The following is a 23,168-nucleotide window of genomic DNA, read 5'->3' as shown; positions in this document are numbered from 1 at the left end:
TGAGCAATGTGAGGGATCCAGCGTTGCTCAGTCTCTGGCACATGTCGCTACGTGTGTAGGCCCCATTACTCTGTTGCAGGCTTCACTACATTCTGCTATAGTGAGTACAGCTTCTACAGCTTCTGCAATTAAACAGATACCTTATTGGTCATTGCCTACACAATTTAGCCACTGGTGTGTATAGTACTCTGCTTGCCATCAGGACTGCACTCTTTCCCAACATGACCTAGAGTACAAGGAAAAAACATTAAATTGCACAAAACTACTCTACCTTAATCTTCACATCTTCAAAATTCCAAAGGAGACAATGAGACTTTTTCAGGCTTAAGAAGAAACTATTCAGATGAATCAACACTCCTAAAAAAAGTAGTAAAAGAGTACTCACTACAAGAATATGGCATAGAGATTGCAACCATCTGTCCATCACATCCAGAATTTCCCTAGAAACATCAAAACATCCAATGCAAACAAATCTGCTGTGTATTTAATTACTGCCATTATACAAAACATTATACAAAAACATTGGCCAAGTTTTTAGTTGGATAAAAAATTGCAACATCATCGGAAAGACTGTACATACAATATGAATCAAGATCAAGAAAATGGAATATACTCATATAATGTGGAATATACTAATATTATATAATGTATTATTTCTGCTCAATGTCATAAAAAAACAGGAGACTATCACATTGTATATCAAGTTTTATGCATTTTTTTTGTTTTGCAAACGTTGACAGAGAACATCTTAATCCATTGCTAAGCTTCTAACTGTAATGGCAGAGTTTGGACACCCCTGCAGTCTTGGTTGTGAATATTTCACTTGCAGATGTAAAAATTATATCCAGCACAATATAATATTGATTCAGGGGTTAAAGTGAGCCGGAACAGGGCAGAACTGCTCCATCAGCTCACCTTGCCCCACTCTCGGTCCTTTGCCTGCTCTGCTTTAAAAAAAACAGCAGGGAAGAGAAGTGAGTCATCTGCTCAGCCCCGGACCCTCCGCCGATCAGACGCCAGCCGCACAGGCACCTTCCCCACCACAGCCACTCAGACCAATGTCAGGCTGCCGATGAAGTGACCGCTAGCTGGGAGACGTGGACTAGGGATGACCATCGACCATTGATGATTCAAAATCATCGATGGTTTATGGCCAGTGTCAAATACTTTTGCCATCGATGGGGGAGAACCAGATGGAACAACAAAACAATGTTTTGCGTTTTTTTTTCTTTCAAAGTGCAGGGACATGGAGCATAGCCCTGCCCCCGGCACCCGAGAAGCCCTGCCCCCTGGTTTTGATTGGCCCATGGGCCAATCAATCAACACAATGGATGACCATCGATATGTAAAAATATTGATGGTCATCCATTGCATAGTTTAGCACTATAGATGGCCAGTTGCAAAATTGCCATTAATGGCAACCATGGATGGCAATGGCAGCAATGGCCATCCCTAGCACAGACCGCACACTGCCGACACACACTGACTGCCTCTGCCGGCAGTCCCCCTGCAGCTGGCTTTTGACATTTCAAATGCACCAACCAATCAGAGCTAGGCTTAAATACTAGCGCCATCTTTCAAATGACCCTGGGGTTATCAAGGAGTAGGAGAAACGTTAGCTAAGCTGCACTCTCCTCACAGAGGAAAGGAGCCAGCAGGGGCAGCCGCAGCAGAAGAAAAGCAGAAGTTGCCACAGCAGTGAGTATTGACTGAGGCATTAGACACTATGGGGGGCATTGTGCCTAATGCACATCAATGGGAAAATCTTCATAAGGCACTACAGGGGGCATATGGCCAGGGAAGGATTGGCCCGCCGGGAAACCGAGGCATTTCCCGGTGGGCCGGTCCATATTTCCCCCTGGTTGGGCCGCCGACCATGCTACCAGGGCTGGTGATGGAATTTCAGTTGTGAGCAGCGCCGTTGGCCATATTTGTTTTGGGCTATTCTGCCCCTCTTTGTGTCCAGGCTGCAGCTTTGAAGATGGCCGCCGGTCACTGTCGGGTGACGTCACCCGCGAGTGGACATTAGCGTGGCGGTGCGACAGACAGAAGTGGCACCTGAAGCCTGGTCCGTACCATTGTCAGTACAGTAGCGGTAGCACCCCGAACCCCCCCATGGTCATTAGCAATTCCACCTTCGCCCCCCGGGCAGTAGCAGTACCACCCCGCACCTCCCCCCGGTCATTAGAGATTCCACCTCAGTCCCCCCCGGGCAGTAGCAGTACCACCCCGCACCCCCCCCCCCCAGTGATTAGCATGATATATTGGCATTATATATAAGCAGCATTAAAATTCCAATTGAGGTGGGGGGCATGTAAAGTACCCACCCTGGCTGTGACATATGAGGGGACCACTCACCAGGACCACTCTAAGCACTGTACTGATAGCAGATACAACATATAGAATTACAAATTATTTTCCAATACTGTGCGCATTTGTCCTTAGCTGGAACCAAACCACAGTTGAAAACTATGTTAGGCATTGACCAACTGTGGTCCTTAACGTAGCCCACATCCTCGGCCTAACAATATTCCACCATCAGGAACCTTGACTGCCTTGAAAACACTAATATCAGGAAAGCACAGGTGCTGCTAATAAGCCCAACCCTGATCACATCAGTTTTCCTGCTGGTGCTCTAAAACCTGGATTAGATCCTCCACATTACCTTTATGTGGAAGTATGTTGTCACTGCCACAGTATATGAAGATGATGGTGGGGTAAATTTACTAAATCTTCTAAAAATGAAAAGATTTTCATGCTAGTTTATTTAATATATTGTTTATTTTATATTAATAAATATTTTGTAATCTCACACCGTTTACATTAATTTTGTGTGACCACACGATCTCCCTTCCATGTATATTTGCACTGAAAGCTGCAACTAAGGGGGGTATTCAATTTGGGATGCAGACTGTCAGAACATCCTGACAGTTGGAATCCCAGGCCATTTTGATTCTTCCAACTGTAACTCGACAGCCGCAATTCAATATTCCAGCTGTTGAGTGTCGGAAAGTCTGCGGAACAGCAAAAACGGATGCGGGTTATCAAAAAAACTGCCATTAATTTGACAATCCGTGTCCGTTTCTGACAAAACAGATCCGACTTTTTTTAAAAGCCGATTCCAGCACCCTTCAATGGTGTCGTTAATGCTGAGTGTCGACATTTCCCCTGTTGGGAAATTTTGTCACAGATTGAATACCACCCTTAATATGCCACACTGCTAGTGAATATGCCACCCAGTGACCAGAATGCAGGCATTTGAAACTAGATTTTTGGAATACATGGTGAATGGATGATAAATAAGCAGATACTGTATAGAAAAAAAAATAACATCCAAATTAACAAAGAGATAAATAAAAATTTGAAAAATTCATGTGACAAATACAGCTCCTGCATATATTACAATTGTTATTAATAGTAGGCAACAGTATTATAATGTATTAGACCCTTTTGGACTAAACTTTCAATCAGTTTAGTATTTGTTTATATTAGTGGTACTGGGAGAGATACAGATCAGCTAGTGCTGGGAATCACCAGATTCCCTTAGCTGGTGATTGCCAGCAGAGAGGAGCGCCTTCCTTGCCTGACTCCACTTCAGAGAGACAGGCAGGGACTGGGGGAGGGGGGGGGGAGAGCTTTAGGCAGCTGCTGGGGCCATCTAGGGAGCTGCAGCAGGTGGGGCACGCCATTGGAATGGGGCGTGCCAGCGTCTCATGCACACGGCCCCCCCCTCTGGCAGCTGGTGGATGGTAAATGAATCAGGAGCTGCTCCATCTGTATATGCAGCATAAGTTTGTGGAACCGCCTGTTACTTATTCTTCCTAATGCATTGTAAGAGTTTAAGTAGCTGCGATCACTATTCTCCTGTACAGCATCTGTGACAACTGACTGCTGGTTATGGGCCAGATGCACTAAGCTTCAAAAAGTGATATAGTGGAGAGTGATAAACAGCCTGCCAATAAGCTACTAACTGACATGTCACAGGCTGTGTTTGAATATTGTCAGACAGGAGCTGATTGGTTTGTTGTTTATCACTCTCCATTTATCATTTTGAACCTTAGTGATTGTGGCCCATACAGCTGCAGCACATCCTAATTGGTAATGGCTCAATCCCAACTGGCTGCTTGCTATGGAATAGCTCTATCTTGGTACAGTAGTGAGCAGAGGGTGAGCTTGTAGACACTAAGCTCAAACCTAGGACAGGCAATAAATGAATGTGTTTTGTGTTTTTCTGGTAGTTACACGATATAACGAGATTCAGTCAACTTGGGAGCAAGTAGATGAACATATCAAGTTTGCCTTAAGAGAAGAGAGTCTACATGTGCTGACTCTGTGTGGGCAGCACAGCAGACTCTGGCTTGTATAAGAGTCTACAGCACATTCGCAGGTCTCCAGGAATGTGGCATCTCACCTCTGTTGCTTTACAATGGCAATGGCCCTTGTGGAGATGGATGACAGGTTAATATAGCTATATTATAATATAGCTATACACAGTGTGGGCCTTACTGCAATCATGGACGTGTACACCCCACACCCAATCAGTGCCGGATTTGTCACTAGTGAGGCACGGGCCTAGGGGCGGCACCTATCATGGGCGGCAGCACGATGTGCCCCCCTGTCATTTAGCAGATTAAAAAAAAAAAAAACAGCTGCAATTAAAGATAGCTGACCCGCCTGCCATCTCTCATGGGAGCCCGGCACCACACACCACCTGGAGCCGGGATCCTCCTGTAACCTCCTGCTGGAGCCCGGAGCTGTGCTCTGCCTGGACCCGCCTGCTACCTCTCATGGGAGAGAGGAGCCACAGACCACGGGAGTTGGGAACCACCATGTGACCTCCCGCGGGAGCCTGGAGCTGAACACCACTGGAACTCGACTGCTGTCTCTCGTGGGAGCCAGGAGCTGTGCACTGCTGGAAGCTGGGACCCGTCTGTGAGGCTGAAGAGGACAGAGGACGAGATGGACAAGCAGAGCTAGCAAGTATCTATACACTGTCCTCTCTCTCTCTCTCTCTGACTGTCCCTTCGCCCCCCCCCCTCTCTCTCTCTCTCTTTCACTTCTCCTTCCCTCATCCTCTATTATTCACTGTGCTCTATCACCCCGGCCTTCTCTATGGGGGGGGGACACAAAAATATTGTGCCATGGGGCGGCCTGACCCCTAAATTCGGCCCTGCACCCAATACACATTATAGATTCGCCATTGGTTTATACCCAGTTTAAGGTACCGGGAATACGTAGCTTACAGATGTACTTAGAAGTACAGATAATGTACATTTATTTTGTCAACATAAAACTTCATGGTTTCTAATGCCTTTTGTTTAAATAGAAATTGAATATATACATGTTGGCAGTGGGTAAACCAACACTCCGCATCTTCAAGAATAATTCTCAAATCAGGAATTTTTATAAATGGCACAAATTTATATTTTTGATCGAAAATCAGGAAACAATGCTCTGCAAAATGTAAACTCAATTGACATAAATCTGATCAGGGCTGGCGCTAGCTGCTCAGCGGAGCCTGCAAGGCAGGGAGGCGCCTGGCTGGAGATGACGTGGTCGTCATACTGGGCTCACGCAAAGCTAAGGCACCTGAGAGGGCCTTTCTTTTGCTTGTACGCACCAAATCATTCGATGGTCGATGATATTCGGTGACCATCGAATGATTTGGTCCACCCCTAAAGGCTGCAAATGTATGTTTATAAATGTATGTTTTTAAAATGGAAAGTATTATGCGGCCATGCTTCTTGTAAGATCCAAGTTCTTTTTTTTTTTGTTGCAAGGGCGCAAAATTATATTTCGCAGGAGGGCGCCAAGCACCCTAGCCCCGGCCCTGAATCTGATATAGTGTATGCATTCATTTTGTGGAATACGTACAACAGCACATGTCCACACATATATTTAGTCATCAGAAAGCAAGTCAAACAATCCATTTGGATTTAAAGACAATTTATTTTAGCACTGACGGCATTCTTCCTTATTCGAGAAAACTTTCCTATCTCTCTCCTCATACAGACAGGATAAAACAGGATCATGGCCTCCTGCTGTGCTTTCAAGCTGAAGGAATTCATACCTTCCTTCTTCCTTAGACAAAATGCCTACTTAACATTTGATTACCTTCTAAATCACACAACACTTAAAAAGTGAATGTATACAAGTGCACATGGAAGATGGACTTTAAGAATTCCATTGCAGCAGTGCCAGCTATTACATATTACTAATATATACTTTGCACAATACTGTATATTACAAAATAATTACCGGTATATATACAGGACAGCCCATATTCGGCATGTAGCATTGGCATTTCACCTTGAACTTGTTGCTGAATGATACATTTAACTATTTCCATGCAATGGTGGTTATCTTAGTAATGTTGCAATATCCACACTTACTGTAAATCATTCTTGATATTTTAATTATTGTGGTTTTGAACTCTTCGGGGTTGACAGAGCATTCCTGATGTTTTATTAACATAATTAGCACAATATGCATGCTGAGAAAGTGAGTGCTCCCATTTGCAAAAGTTCTGATCACACTTAAGGCGCATACACACTGGAAGATGTATGCACTGAAAGACATTGGAGACCAATTTCCCTTGAACTACGCAACTTTTTGGAATGAAAGATGTGGTGCATACACACTGAACGATTGACAAAATACAAAGGTTAAACGACAAATGCTACAGCCTATAATAATATAATACAGGTCGAGTATCCCGTATCCGAATATCCGTTATCCGAATTATTCCGAAAACCAGACATTCCAGAAAGTGAAAAAAAAAATTTTTTTTGCTAAAAAATCACTGGGGACATTTGTAACAGCATCACTGGGGACATGATATGTAACTGGCACTATATATGTGCAAGACAATGATTGCTTGGCATTCAAATTCAGTGCTGAGATAGTACACACATTTTGTTTCACGTTTTGAAACCTTGTTTTTTGAACAAATAAAATATATTTGTGTGTATTTTATGTGGTAATAAAATATATTTGTGTGTATATTATGTGTTTATACAGCATAAATGCAAGATACTTCAAAATAAATCATTGAAATATTAAAATATTCCGAAATACGGAATAATCCGTTATCCAAAATTCTCCTGGTCCCGAGCATTTTGGATAAGGGATACTCAACCTATAATAATAACCCTCCCAACTCGACTTTAGAGGAATTTTCACTCACCCCGTAATAATTTTGGGGACGTGACCTAATCGCGGAGGTGGCCACGCCTCTCATGAATAGGCCACACCAGGGCCCAGCATTCCTCTAGGCTGCCCTGGCCTTGCTAACAGGTCTGAATCATTTCCTTATGACAGGAGAACAAAGAACTGGAAAGAGAAAGGATTGTCTCTTTGTTGGCGCACAGAAAATAAAGAGAAGAATATTGTTTAAAATATACCTTTTATTAGTTATTTGTTAAAAAGGAAAATTTATTTTACGTGAAATATTTCCAAATTTGAATAAAATAAGTATTAAATTGCAACCATGTGTGTCATTTCATAGATTTTAATTCAATGATTACCATATGAGTCTTAGCTGGCCATTCATTATATGTACAGTTCAGGAAAATACTGCACAACTTAATTGGCCGTAGCACAAAGCTTGTAGCTAACTAACACTTTGTATGGTACTTATGTAGTATCTGGACGTCCGATTTAGAAATCGGATCGGATCGCATCGCATCGCATCGCATGCGACCAAATCGTATGCGATGCGATGGTCAAGATTTTTCCATAGGATTCAATGTTAAAATGGTCTGAGTCCATTTTAACATAGAATTCAATGGGAAAAAGGAGTCCTTTTCCTTTCCCCACTATCCAAGTGGGCATGGAGTTGGATATAAACCTGTGGCGAGCGTAGCGAGCCACCGAGCCCGAAGCGTGGCGAGCGTAGCGAGCCCCGCGAGAGGACACAGAATACTTTTTAAGACATATGCGTCCCCTCGCGGGGCTCGCTTCGCTCGCCACGCTTCGGGCTCGGTGGCTCGCTGCGCTCGCCACGCTATATAAAATCAACTCTATGCCCACTTGGATAGTGGGGAATTGAACAGGACCTTCTTAACATTGAATCCTATGCAAAATCGCATCGAATCGCATCGCATCGCATCGCATCTGATTGTATGCCTTAAGGTAAGGCATACAATCACAAAATCGGCAGCCCAGATACTACATAAGTACCCTTTGTATAATAGGCAGCAATAATTACCTGATACACTGCCTAAAATCACACAGTGCTGACAATCTGTTGGAGAGACCAACAATATCGAGGCCTCAGCCCACACACTGCCAGACTGATAGAGGTGTCCAACATATTAATCGACACATAAACTATATGATCCTGATCTGACAGACTATAGTGGGAGTGCTTTAATTAAGGTATGCGCTGTCTGACCAGCAGCGATAATTACATGCGCTGTCCCTCTGACTAATAATAGTAGCACTTAGCTACAACAAACGTGTCCAGTATATCAGTCGACACATAAACCATATGACCAGGATATTTTGGGCTATCTGACAGATCATAGTGATCAGTGCTCTAATTAAGTTATGTACTGCCTGACCAGCAGCGACAATTACACTCGCTGTCCCTTTGACTAACAAATAGCAGCACCGAGCCAGAGCATATACAGTATCACTTGATAAACCAAAATTAATACTATACATGACTGGCTGCGGCAGCTGACTTATCCAATCATCAATACAGGTGTATCTTGGATTGATTGACATTCATACACAGTCCACGAGTACACTGCATGATTAATTGAAATATACATGATTGATACCCAGAAACGCAAGGAAGTCTATTCAAGAGAGATAACAGACCCAATACAGTATCAGCTACCTAAAGGCCCTTATTCTGAATCGGACGGTACGGCCCGCGTGCGGCCGTACCGCCGATGTTTTTAGTCTGCACATGCGCAGAGGTCAATCTGCGCATGTGCAGCCCCATTCGCCGCAGACGTATTTCGTCCGCCGCAAAGGGGGCGTATAGGGGCATGAGGGGCTTCATACCCTCATTTCCCTATGTATACGCCCCGCGTTTCATGGGCGTTCCCATGCAAACGCGGGGCGTATGCATGCTAATCAGGGTATGACGCCACTGATGGGGGCGGAAAGCTGACGTCGCCGGATGTCAGCTCTCAGCCCCCATACAAGCTATCACACGGACGATTGTCCGTGTGGTCTCAGCTTGCGGGAGCTGCTGTGGCGTGCAGCCCTGCCTTCGATGGTCGACGACCATCGAATGCAGGGGGCAGCTCCCACCATGGTGGAGGCGTACGCCCCACCATTTTTATGCGGATCGCCAGCCGTCCGTGTACGGACGGCCGTGGCGATCCGTCTCGTGGGCGGGGATTGGTTTGTGCGGCCGGAGCACCGTGTGCGGCTCCGGCCGCACCAACCAGAATAAGGGCCAAAGTGAGGATCTCTAATACCTAGGTTTTGACACTACATAGAGTTTAAATATCACGTGAATATTACATACAAAATCCCTAGCAACTAGGAACAAGATTTCCAGTATAAAGCAATAGAGGATTTAGCTATAACCTGGTACTAAAAGTACAGGAACACGCACATACAGATATTTACACAAGTATACACGATCATCATTGAATTAAAATCTATGAAATGACACACACGGTTGCAATTTAATACTTATTTTATTAAAATTTCGAAATATTTCATGTCAAATAAATGTTCCTTTTTAACAAATAACTAATAAAAGGTATATTTTAAACAATATTCTTCTCTTTATTTTCTTAGTGCGCCAACAAAGGGCCTTATTTTGGTTCACTCTTTCTGACAAAATACTTCTTAGATGGACAAAACCATGTGCACTGCAGGGGGGCAGATGTAACATGTGCAGAGAGAATTAGATTTGGGTGGGTAATTTTGTTTCTGTGCAGGGAAAATACTGACTGCTTTATTTTTACACTTCAATATAGATCTCACTTTGAAGTAAAACCCCACCCAAATCTAACTCTCTCTGCACATTTTGCATATGCTCCCCTGCAGTGCACATGGTTTTGTCCATCTAAGAAGGATTTTGTCAGAAAGAGTGAACCAAAATAAGGCCCAAAGAGACAATCTTTTCTCTTTCCAGTTCTTTGTTGTACTATATCATTGTCTTTGGCAGCACCCCCAGCACTATAAATATGTATAAATACACATAATTAAAAAAAATTGGGGCCACTCCTGGGTACAGTGAGTACCGACCGGTGCAAAAGATTTCCCCCTCCCCTTTTCACTGTGATCATTCCTTATGACAGGAGAGCTGGAATGGGCATGTAAGGACATTTTCACATAGGGAAACCCGTCAGCAAGGATAGAATTACGAATATGTCGGCCATGCACTCCAGCACATAAGCCTATATAATAGGCATAGCTTTTGCCCATACAGTATTAAAGAGAAGATATAAATGCATGCTGCTGATAATGACTAGTAGTAATCTAAACAAGAGTTCTCCAGAACAACAATAAAGACTTAAATCCCGACAGTCATTATCCCAACTTCGGGATCCCGACGCCAGACCCAGACAGCATGGCGAGCGCAACAAAGCTCCTTGCGGGCTTGCTGCGCTCGCCATGCTATTCTCCCTCTATGGGGGTCGTGGACCCCCACGAGGGAGAATATCCGGTGGCCATCGGGCAACAGTATGTCGGGGTTTTGACTGTTGGGATTCCGACGTCACGTAAATGACTGTTGGGATCCCGACTGTTGGGATCCAGTCCGGCACCCATCCTACAGTATACTGTATAATAATAGAAATGCAGATATCTCAGATAATTATAATTACAGACATATGGTAAGCCACCAGTCATGCCTAAATTGAGTGCTAACTAACCTGGAGATAATTATTCTTACAGTGTGATCGTGTTTCAGTTTTGTAATTGGACAGTTGACAATTGACCATTGTAATCTTTGTTCAAAATGGCAAATCCTCTTTCTCTCACAAGGATCAGTGCTTATTTTTGACTGTTCTTTCTCATTTTCTGGTAGAATTGAACTCTTTTCCCTTTTATATGTGTAGGATACAAATGAACCCCACTGGATTATTGTAAGTTCCAGGAGTTACAGTATTTCAGACCTTTCAGTGGTGACCGCTCTTTTGCTTCACATGGCAAACAATAATGTTTATTGTGATTTTTCTCAAATTTTGGTGTATCAATAAAGTTTTTGAAGTCACATGAAAAATTTGCACGTGCTTTTACAGTTGTATGGTGAAATAAGGAAAATACTATAATACAATTTTGTGGAAATTCAAAGTCTTCTCAAATAAATCAATTTACTAATATTATAATTATCATGTTACCAGATCAAATAGGAGTACAACATTGTAGTATGATAGGGGTTTCGAGTTATTGAACTTAGTAGGGTGTTCACAAAGTCCACGGAGTTTTGAGCATAACAAATTTTGGTGAGGGACGAAATATAATGACGCAGCTATAAATACAAAAAAAATTGTCTGGACGGTAGGTTGTATTGGGTCTGCAGTGCAGAGAATGAACGCATCTGTCCTCCAGGGTCAAAGACCATGGAGATATTTTTTAAGCCTTTTTCTTTCCATTCTTGGAAGAATTTGTTGTCGAGGGATGGAGTAAAAGCAGGGTTTCCCCATATTGGAACATATGGAGAACTATGGGGATATCTGTGTAGCTTTTTGTTCAGGGAGTACCATGTGTAAATTGTATCATGGATTATGATATTATTGAGAATTTCGGTGGGAATATCTGAGGGGTCTGAATGGAGGAGACCTGAAGGAGAGTAGGGGTATATAAGGTTTATATCTAATTCTAAACATGTGTATTTTGAGGTGTCTAATAACCAGTCACTTATATACCTGAAAAAGACAGAGATGGTATATAGTTGTAGGTTAGGCACTTTCGCACCTCCTTTTTCCTTAGGCATTTGGAGTTTCTTCAAGGATAGTCTTGATTTTTTGCCCGCCCATAAGAATCGGGATAATAACTTATCAAATTGTGCATAGTCAGAGGGGGACAGGGTGATGGGTAACATCTGTATAGCATAGAAAATTTTGGGGAATATTATGCTCTTAATAACTGCTATGCGGCCTAGTAAGGATAAAGGTAGGGATGTCCAATTATCAATGGAGTTAGATATTTTCTGTATTATCATAGAGAAATTATATTTATATAGGTTGGGCAGCGAGGTTGGAATAATAATGCCTAAGTACTTTATTTTGTCTTTGACTATTTTAAAAGAGGACAATATCGGAGAGTCAGTAAGTGAGGAGGGCATATTTGTTAAGGGAAGGATCTCAGATTTTTCAACGTTAATTTTGTATCCTGCAATTTTTCCAAATTTATGTATAAGGTCCATGATCACAGGAACACTTGTTGTGGGGTCTGATATGAAGAGAATCATATCGTCTGCAAAAAGCGAGACTTTTAAGGATACATTTCTGACCTTAATTCCATGAATAGATGGATTGTTACGTATCGCCACAGCCAGAGGTTCAATTGCTATTGCAAAAAGAAGTGGAGATAAGGGACATCCCTGTCTGGTACCTCTGGCTATGGCGAAGGATTCAGAGAGTATGTTGTTACAGTGAACCTGTGAAGAGGAACCAAGATACATAGCTTTAATGGTATTTACAAATTGGAGAGGAAAGCCGAAACATGTTAGGGTATGAAATAAATGGGGCCATAAAATCATATCAAAGGCCTTCTCTGCGTCAAGGGTCATTATTAAATTACATGAGGAAGGCTGGGTAGTAAGGATATGCTGGATCACCGATAGAACTCTACGGACATTGATCACCGAGTGGCGTCCTGCAATAAATCCGGTTTGATCAGAGTGGATTATCTCAGGCAGCAAACCTTTAAGACGTTGCGCGATAATTCTTGTGAGGATCTTGTAGTCTAGGTTTAGTAATGAAATTGGGCGATAGGAGCTTGGAGAAAATAGGTCCCTACCTGGTTTTGGGATAAGCTTGATTATCGCATTGTTAAAGTACAAGGGGAATAAGTTGTGAGTGATCATATGATTAAAGGCTGCCACTAGGTGATCAGTGATATGTGGGAGTAATATTTTGTAGAACTCTATGGTGAATCCATCCGGACCTGGAGCTTTCATAGGTTTCATATGTTGAATCGCAGCTACGAATTCCAATGATGTGATTGGTTCTAGGAGAGTTTTTGCTTGTATAGCTGAAATTTGAGGGTAAGCGTTTAAGTGGATAAATGAAGTATGGATATTGAGGTTTGAGTCAGTTGTGTTATGATAGTCGGGGGTGTTGGAGGTCGGGATAGAATAAAGGTTTTTATAAAATTGTGACATTATTTGGCAATCTGTTGAGGGTCATTGGTGTGAGTTCCGTCTTCTAATTTAAGGGGGTGAACTAGCATAGGGGGTCTGGGGCCTCTGAGTAGATTGGTGAGCAATTTTCCTGTTTTATTTCTAAACTTGTGGAAACGGTAATCAATGGCGAAGAGGTGTTTGTCGCCTATTACTTGAAGTAGGTCTTCAAATTTAGTTTTTGCAGTAAGATATGTTAATTTTGTGGCGGGGTTAGGGTTCTGTTTATATTTAACAAAGGTTTCTGTGAGGGTTGTTTGGAGTGAAATATAATTTTGGGCCTGTTTACGTCTGGTAGAGGCTGAATTAGAAATTATTTTTCCTCTTAAAACTGATTTGGCTGATTGCCAAAACAAGAAAGCTTAGATGCGAAACACGTGTCACAACCCCGTGTTTGGCAGATATTAGGATATATTGATGTTAGCCTATGTGATTTAATGTGTTTGATCCACCACATGTGCTAGATAGGGTCACTGCAATTGTAGCGGTATCATTCCCCACCTCATAGGTGTGGGGAAATTACTGTCCAACATTGAGCAAGTTACTTAGAAAATATTCTGTGGTCGCTCTACATGGTATTCATGGAAGGCTTATTAACCATATAAGATGGTGAATATATATGCCAGTAATTAGTAACATACCATTTTCATCCAGTAGAGGTCCCCACAAGCCAAACCAACTAAGGGCTTAAATCAGTCCATTCCAACAGCAGATAATTCCACACTCGACACAGTGGCAATTCTTGCAGACTGTGTTACCATTATATGTATATAATATTGCAGGACTGTATCCATCTAATGTAACACTGTACACCAGCAGAGAAGCAGGTGTAATAAAGAAATTTATATATTGAGTTGGACAGTAGCCGCTTAACACGGAATTTTGCATAAACCCTCAATTGCATTGTGTATTAACAATGGGAAAGCACCGTGTAATGTAAACCCATAGGAGTAAAATTGATAAAGTGACCAGTATATGAATAAGTATTAACCCACTGAGGTCATATTTAACTTATCAACTCCTTAAACAGCACAGTGGTGTGATCTATAAACACAGTGCCATTTACAATAAAGGGAATTACCCCTGAATTTTTGAGCTACATCTTCCTATAATAAAATCTGCCAACACGTTTTAAATTCTTTCAACACCATCTTTATTTTCCAGCACATTTTATGTCATTGTTTGTCTTTAAATTTTAATTCTTCAGATTTCGCATATCAATGGGCATCTCCTTATCAGAAATATAATAATAAAGATAATTGGAGCTCCCATTTTTTAAATAAGAAAATTGTGTATAAAAGCACCTCATTACAGATTCTCAAAACAGGAGTGCATCCGCCTACAACTGTCTTTTTTCTTCTCTTTTTTGAATATTGACTCCCAGTTGATTAGGATAGCACCCCCGCTCCAAGTATATATTGAGATAGCGGCACAAGGCCCGAACAACCAGGGGCATAATTCAATAGCAGTGTGCAGACTCCAAAAACCCTTGTCCTTTATGTTCCAAAACAAGGAGGGATCAGTTTTACAGCATTGGGAGTTATCTGAGGTATAGTTCTGCCATGCCTCAGTTAACATTGAACAAAATTGGGGAGATTTGGTTAAATTAGTTGGGAAGCGCCAGATCTTATTAGTCGAGAAATAATTTTCTGAGGTCAGTGAAAACCATACTAACGCATGGTCTGAAACTGTGATTGTTTCCATAGCAGAGTCTGTAATTTTCGGGAGGAGATGGGTTGAAATGCAGGTATAGTCTATTCTCGAGAGAGTTGCATGTGCTTCCGAGAGACATGAGTATTCCCTCTCAACAGGATGTAGGGCTCTCCAAATGTCTGTTGTTTGTAATTGGGATGTCAGAGACGGAATACCTAGTTTGGGGAGGTGTAAAGGTCTGGTGGGGGGGTGGGGTGGGATCTGTCTAAGAATATTGATGAAACTAGATTCAGGTCTCCACAGATAATTAGATTTTTGTTAGAATGGGGGAGTAGTAGTGTAAGGATTTTCCTGAAGAAGGCTTTATCATATGCATTAGGTGCATATATGTTACATAATTTGTATGAGTGGTTAGCCAGTTGAATTGTTGCACAGACAATGCGCCCTTCCGGGTCGCTATAAATATCTGTGGGTGATATCTGGAGGGATTTCCTAGCTAGGAGGACAACCCCCCTTGACTTGGAGTTGAACGGGGATGAAGCTAGTACTTCCCAGTGAAGCTAGTTTTAGGGTCTCTTTTGGGGTCAGGTGTGTTTCCTGGATGAAAACTACGTCCATTCTCTGCATCTGCAAGTACTGTAATACTCTGCGCCTTTTCGCGGGGGAGTGTATACCTCCTACATTAAGTGTACCAATTTTATATGTTAAGGGGGCCATAATAAGCGAGCAAGGGTGTAGCTCATAATTAGTCTTATTTTCTGCGTATTTATTTTTTTCCTTGAGAGATTTCCACTGTAAGTGGGAAATAAGGGGGGAGAGGTAGAAGTGGAGAGGGAAAGAATAAGCATAAACATGAATACCTTTAAAATGACGGGGGGGGGGGGGGGGGTACAAGAGGTATGATAGAGGACCTCAGGTTTGAAATTCGAATATAAGGGTGAGTGCGAGACATTCTACCCATAATAACAGTCAACAGAGAATTTACTGCGGAGGGCTAAATCTCTGTTAGGAGAGGGTGCTCCTTGGGAAGTGACCTTATCCTAAATTGGGGATACGCACCTCAGGACATAAAAGAGCTGAAATAAAACATAGACATTGTGCATGTCTATAGAAACAACAAACCATTTAACATTTATAACTTGTCATAATAATCATCTAAGGGAGACTGTAAATAGCGTACCATCGATGAAATACAAATACAAAACAGTTGAAATAAACATCTTGCTATACAAGCATATAGATATGCTTATATACTGCAGCAAGTTTAGGCATATTATTTTCATATGCTATGATTTAATAGAGAGCTTCAAGTCATTATAGGGATGGCTGAAATGACTAATTGTGTTGGGTTGACTAATGCATGAATCCTGACCCTTAGGGGGAAATTTACTAAAGGAAATTTGTAAAAAAATTGGTGTATTTGTATCTAGAAATACACTTATTTTTGACATTTACTATCCCGAAAATACGCCAATTCGTAGTCGTATTGATGTGCTATCAATACGAATACGAATTGCCGTATTTTCGGGATAGTAAATGTCAAAAATAAGTGTATTTCTGGATACAAATACACCAATTTTTTACAAATTTCCTTTAGTAAATTTCCCCCTAATGGTCAGCGATATCTTGCGTGTCTTCCTTTGCCTGATCATTCAAAAAAGCTTCGGCGTCTCTGGGATCTAGAAAGTCGTAGAAGGTGTCTCCACGGTATATACAAAGTCTGGCTGGGTACAAAAGAGTGAATTTTTTCTTTTCGTGCACCAGATTAGTGCAAATGTGTGAAAAGGCTTTCCTGGCCCTTGTGAGTTCAACAGAAAAGTCCTGGAAAAGGATCAATTTATTTCCTTCCCAAAAGGCTAGTTTGTGCAAGTAATTTAGACACTTAAAAATCACCACACGGGGACGTGTGTCTGAGGATCTTAAGGGTCCTATTCTGTGAATCCGCTCGATGACTAAGGCCCTTATTCTGGTTGGTGCGGTCGAGCCGCATATGCGGCTCCGACCGCACCAGACGAATCCCCGCCTACAAGACGGATCGGCACGGCCGTCCGTACACGGACGGCTGCCGATCCGCATGAAAATGGCGGGGCGTACGCCTCCACCATGTTGGGAGCTGCCCCCTGCATTCGATGGTCGATGACCATCGAAGGCAGGGCCGCACGCTCCCCCCGCTCACGCAAGCTTAGAGCACACGGACAATCGTCCGTGTGAAAGCTTGTATTGGGGCGGGCAGCTGACATCCGGCGATGTCAGCTTTCCGCCCCCATCACTGGCGTCATAGCCTCATTACCATGCATACGCCCCGCGTTTGCATGGGAACGCCCATGAAACGCTGGGCGTATACATAGGGTAATGAGGCTATTAAGCCCCTCACACCCCTATACGCCCCCTTTGCGGCGTCTAAATTTTTTACTCGGCGAATTCCCCTGCACATGCGCAGAGTGACCTCTGCGCATGTGCAGAGTGTAAACATCGGCGGTACGGCCGCACGCGGTCCGTACCGCTCAGATCAAAATAAGGGCCTAAGTCTTTACACTGGTCTGATATGCCCAGGATTGAAGGAAGCGTTTGCTTAGCAAATTGAAGTAATGCGTTATCTTTGATTGTTTCAGGTATGCCCACGATTCTGATATTGTTTCTGCGGGCTCTATTTTCGATGTTGTCAATCTTGTTAAGCAGTTGATGATTGACTTTCTGCATTTTTATGATATCTGTCTGCAGTAGCGCTGTGTCATGAGATAGACTGCCTATATGTCTTTCTGCATCTCCCATTCTGTGGGTCAACTGCTGCAGCTGGGTTGTGATGTCATTTACTGCCTGTGTCAGCAGTGGTCCCACTGTCGACTTTATAGCGTCGACCATATCGGTATATGTGAGTGGGGTGTCTAAGGCTTTGCGTACCTGTGGTCTGTCAGCGTTCTTTGAGCTGGCTGCAGCAGCTTTCTTGGCAGCTGGGGAGGAAGGTGGCGTGTTTGAGCCGGACGCCATGTTGGCTTCAGCGCGTCTCTTCTCTTTTCTCTGGGGAGAAGGCAGAGCGGGTTTAACAGGAACCGGCGGCTTAAGAAATCTGTCCATGCGCCGCACTGCCGTGCGGTTCAGGTTTACTGGGGTGCTTGGAGGCTTTTAATTGCCTTTTAATGCTGATTTTGAGCGGTCACTCCCGGAGCCCCGTCACAGAGGTGCTCACCGCATCGAGTCCCTTTTCCTTCTTTCCTCTCTTGGAACAATTGATACTATGCCATGAAGGGGTTACAACTTGCTAAAATGCTTTTATTGACATTTACATTAGGGCATGCTACATAGTAGTAATGACTTTTGTAGCACATTATGTCACACAGTAGTACCCTTTATATATGTTAAAGATGGAGTGGTATGGCAAATAGTAGGTCCTGTCAGGCTGGTTCGGGCAGTTGGAATGGCAAAGGATTGCTGGAGCCAGTAGTCTGTTTCTGCTTCTGAAGATAGGTATCCACCTAACGCGTTTCTCTTAGAACAAGCTTTGTCAAAGGTATAACTGCCCGAACCAGCCTGACAGGACCTACTATTTGCCATACCAGCTCCGTCGAACACCAAGTGGCAAGCCCCACTCCTTACTTAAAGGACTTTTACTCAAAAAGGGACTTTGGACACATCAAGGGAAATTTGTATTCCATCAGGATCCATTCTCCCCCAACTGAGCAAGGTGGACGGTAACTATAAAATTCGCTCTGGTTACAGAGGTGGTCCTCACATTTAATTTCAGGCATCATAGGAACGGACAGTGAAAACAGGTCTGATTTCTGCTTATTGCACCCATGCATTTTTATTTCTACATTTATTTTTACTAATATATGTATACATGTGTGGCCATGTGGGCCTATTAAATTGTGATATTCTTTTTAAACATTTTATTATAAAATTGTAAAGTCAATCCAACTAGTTATTGCTTTTTCATTTTCACCAGCGCTGCAAAACTTGTTTTTTTCTTTTCGGTCTATTCTCAGGTTTGACACACCTGATTGTACTGCAGCTGCTTTTGAGCAAAGCAGGTCACACCTTGCGCCCCTAGGGGATTCCGTCCTTGCTATATAGCAAGCAGAGGGACCCCACCCCCCTTTTTTGCATTACTGTATTCTCCTGCCCTGATCCTTGCGAACAGCTCGTGACTATGCAAGTCGCCAAAGCCAATCACCTAGCTGACCTGCAAAAGAAACACCCCCCTAGTTCAAAATGCACCCTTTTGAAGCATATCACATCTGTTTTGAACTAGATGCGATGCAATCTAGTACAAAATGTATGGAGCACATTGCACCTTGTGTGGGCACCTGTAGTCATTTATTCTCTTCCTAAATGCTATTAACTGACCCAGATTGATTCTAAACTAATTAGACCTGATTTCTTTGATTGATTACTGGACTGATAACTGCCAGCATTGTCTTGCGAATAGTCTGATTGCTCTAACCTCGTGCTCAGAATTAAAATCACTCTTGATTTTGCTTGCTTTGATTTTGTTTCCACATGCATCCTTTAGAGCAGGGATGTGCGTGTTTGGATTGCGGTAATCCGGACACCCCCAATCCGAACTGTGTTCCGAGCCTGTTCGGGAATTCCAGCCCAGACTCAGAGTGCGCGTCTCAGGACCTAGCAAGATCGCGCCGTCAGATTTTGCGAAATCCGGACCCTTTAAAGGGGCAGACAGCTGAACGCCATGTTCACTTCAGTTTAGGAGAGTGTAGGAAAGTACTGTATAGTACAGTCCAGTCCAGTAATAGTGCTGTAGCCAGAGTCCAGTCCATTGGTACTGTGGCATAGTAACATAGTAACGTAGTAATTAAGGATGAAAAAAGTCATTAGTCCATCAAGTTCAACCTATCTAACTTGTAACTACTGACTTGAGTGAGTCATATCTATAGGATTCCCTTAGTGGCCAAAAATGCATCCAGTTTTGATTTAAATTCATTAACTAGTTGCTGTAATCACCCCCAATGGCAAATAGTTCCAGAATCTTACTGCTCTAATGGTGAAGAATCCTCTTCTTAATTCACTATGGAATTTATTTTCCTCGAGCCTCGGTACATGCCCGCGTGTCCTAAGTATAGGCCTGTTAGTGAACAAATCATCTCCCAGTTCCGTATGATTCCCAATCCTGTATTTGAACATACTAATCATACATATCACCACTCAACCTCCTTTTCTCCAATGAAAATATATTCAGCCTTGTTAACCTACCTTTGTATGCTAGTGATTCCAGACATTTTCAAAGCTTAGTTGCCCTTCTCTGTACCTGTTCCAATTCATTTATGTCCTTTTTAAGGTACTGTGCCCAGAACTGAACACTACATTCCAAGTGTGGTCTCACCAATGCCTTGTAAAGCGGCACTATCACATTGGCATCCCCTGAATCCATATCCCTTTTAATCATAGCCTGCGGCAGAAATCTTGGGGCCCTGTAAGCTGAATCCCGACAGCGCAAGACCCGTGCCGCCCCCTGCCGCTTGGAGAATCTTTGAATACAGACTCCAGATAGCACTAGATAGGGTGAGATAGCATTTCTGGACTAATACCTTCCACACTCATTTCTACAAAGGAATAGTAAACATGCCGCATTAATTTTTATTATTTTTTATTCTTAATTTTGTTTTTATTTATTTTTATTTTTTCCTTATATTTATTTTCTTTTCTTTTTCCTATCTCTATCCTTTTCTATTAATCCTTTATTCCTTATTACTTATTTTCTACCATCCCACTTATTTATCCCATACTTTATCTCTCCCAACGTTACCACTACCAACAATTTCCTAACAAGCGCCTGATAAATCTTGCCTCCCATCAATCTACACACGCAGCTCCAACATTAGCGCAGACACGTTTGTGGATCATCTTCCAAATACCCCATGAAAATGAAATCTGCTAATGTCAGCTGACTGGTGCTATTGAAATCCTTTTACCTCAATATATTGTTTTTCATTTGTGCAAACAGTGTAGCCTCAGGTTCTAACATTTATTTTTTTCTGATTCCCAGATAGATGAGTACCAAACAACATAGTAATCAACACCTTGATTACCCCACACAAGCTCTCACTGTACATCTATGTAGCTAATGGTCTCCCCTTTGTTTGCCAAAATGCCCTCATGTTATGAGCTAATAGGGTCTGCAGCCACTAGCTATAAAGGGGTAAATTTATCAAATGTCAATTTTAATCAATTATAAATAAAAGTAATTGACTTACATACTACTGTCTCTGTGCAGGGCTTAAAGTGGTCATGTTTAGGTGGGGGAACTCCTTTCTCTATACCACCTAATTACTTCCCTCCCCCCCCCCCCCCCTCATTAGGCAGAGACAGGGCCAGTGGTAGGGTTTTTGGCACCCCCTGCAAACTAGAATGATTTTCTGTGAGAATTGCTACGCAGGGCGAATGTGAAGGTTAAAATGTTCCACCACACCATGGGAGGAGGTGGAACTCAGTTCCACCCCTTTCACCCTTACTTTAACCCCTATCTCCATGTGACTCTGAGTCCTTGGCTGCTGCGGCATGAAGGCAGGGCAGCCGGAGAGCTCGGAGTGTCTAACAATGGTGCCAAAAATGCACAGTAGCATGCAGGTACATCTGTCAGTGCGCTGTGCAGTCAGCCGCATGAGACACCTGACTCAGTGTCTGAGCATGAGCGCTGAGCTGCTGCAGTCTGCTGCTGCACATAGGGATGTGGCGGCCGGTGGCAGTGTGGCACTGTCAGCACACAGTGTCCAAGTCAGCGGCGGGCCAGCCCAGTCCACATATAGATGGGGGGCGGGGTGGCACAGTAGACGGCAGAGATGCGGGCACACATACACAAAGTTAATAATACAGGTGGACCGTGGCTCTGGGGCCCTTCAGATTGCCGGGGCCCATCACACGTCTCCCCCTTGACCCCTGCTGTCACCGGCCCTGCTTTTAATGCATGCCAGTGTCCAGTTTGCTTTTGCTGCTACACTTCAGGAGTGTGCACGATTACCCAATTTTTCATCTATGATGACCCTCAAGTCCTTCTCTACAGCAGAATTTTCTATAATAACTCCATTTAGCCTATAAGTAGCTTGTTCATTTTTGTTCCCATAATGAATTACTTTACATTTTTCAACATTAAACTGCATTTTCCACCTTTCCGTTTACCTTTCCAGTTCATTTAAGTCACTTTGTAGCGTTTCCACATCCTCTATTTAGTTAATTTCCTTACTCATTTTCGCCTCCTCTGCAAATATTGCAATTTTACTCACTATGTCACTTTCTGTTAGGGCTGACAGCGGTGAAACTGGAACTGCCCACTGACTGGTGTTAGTGAACATGTGCGGTTTCTAGTCTTCTCCTGTAACCGCCCCGGCTGTAAGGGCGAATTAGTTCCGCCCAGACTCCGTTGCAGTCAGGTGTTACGGGAGACAACGTGTTCACTGAGGCAGACCGGGAGCAAGAGGAAACCTATTTAACCCAATTTGGGCAGGCCAGAACCACCTAGGAAGGTCCAGGGGGAAGGTACAATACTCTGCAGGGTACTAAGGTGGGACCACTTGCAGAAAGTATACATAGTGTTGGTGTGTACCCAAATGCATCAATGCACAACGGGGGAATATAAGTTAAATGCAAAGGTAACAATACCCAACAGTGGAATATAAATAAATGTAACAGCAATACAAAATAAACTGCAGGCGAACCCCTGACTTAGGATCAGCAACACTGATAGGCAGGACTCCTGACAAAGCACAGCCATGCTGGCACGGTGACACTGTAATGCTGGATACAGGACACCTACTGGCACTCTGGTAGCAGGGATCCGAACCAGGAACACTCTGAGACAAGGCTGCATATAGAACTATAACTGGCGCCATGGTAAAGGAGCAAGCCCCTTAAAAAGCAGTCACCGCGCCTACAGGCATGGGTGACGTAAATTGCCTGCAGCTGTGCAGCTCGTGATCTGAATGGAAGCTGGGGGTGTTGCTTAGCAACATCCCTAACGCTTCCCTGTGCTGCTTCACCCTGAGCGGCCAGCACAGCTTGATTATCGCCGGGGATGCTGCTGTCCCTGCTCCCACAGTGCCGGAACTGTCAGGAGAGCAGGGGCACAGCGACGCCCAAGGGCGTAACTACCATAGGTGCAAAGGGTGCAGCTGCTATGGGGCCCAGAGCTGAAGGGGGCCCATCTTTGCTGTCTAACTAATATATTTTACATACACAGTACATT

This window comes from Crinia signifera, chromosome 9, assembly GCF_055691185.1.
Source record: "Crinia signifera chromosome 9, ASM5569118v1, whole genome shotgun sequence".
Taxonomy (NCBI): Eukaryota; Metazoa; Chordata; class Amphibia; order Anura; family Myobatrachidae; genus Crinia; species Crinia signifera.
The sequence above is the reverse complement of the archived record's forward strand: the minus strand, read 5'-3'. Positions refer to the sequence as shown.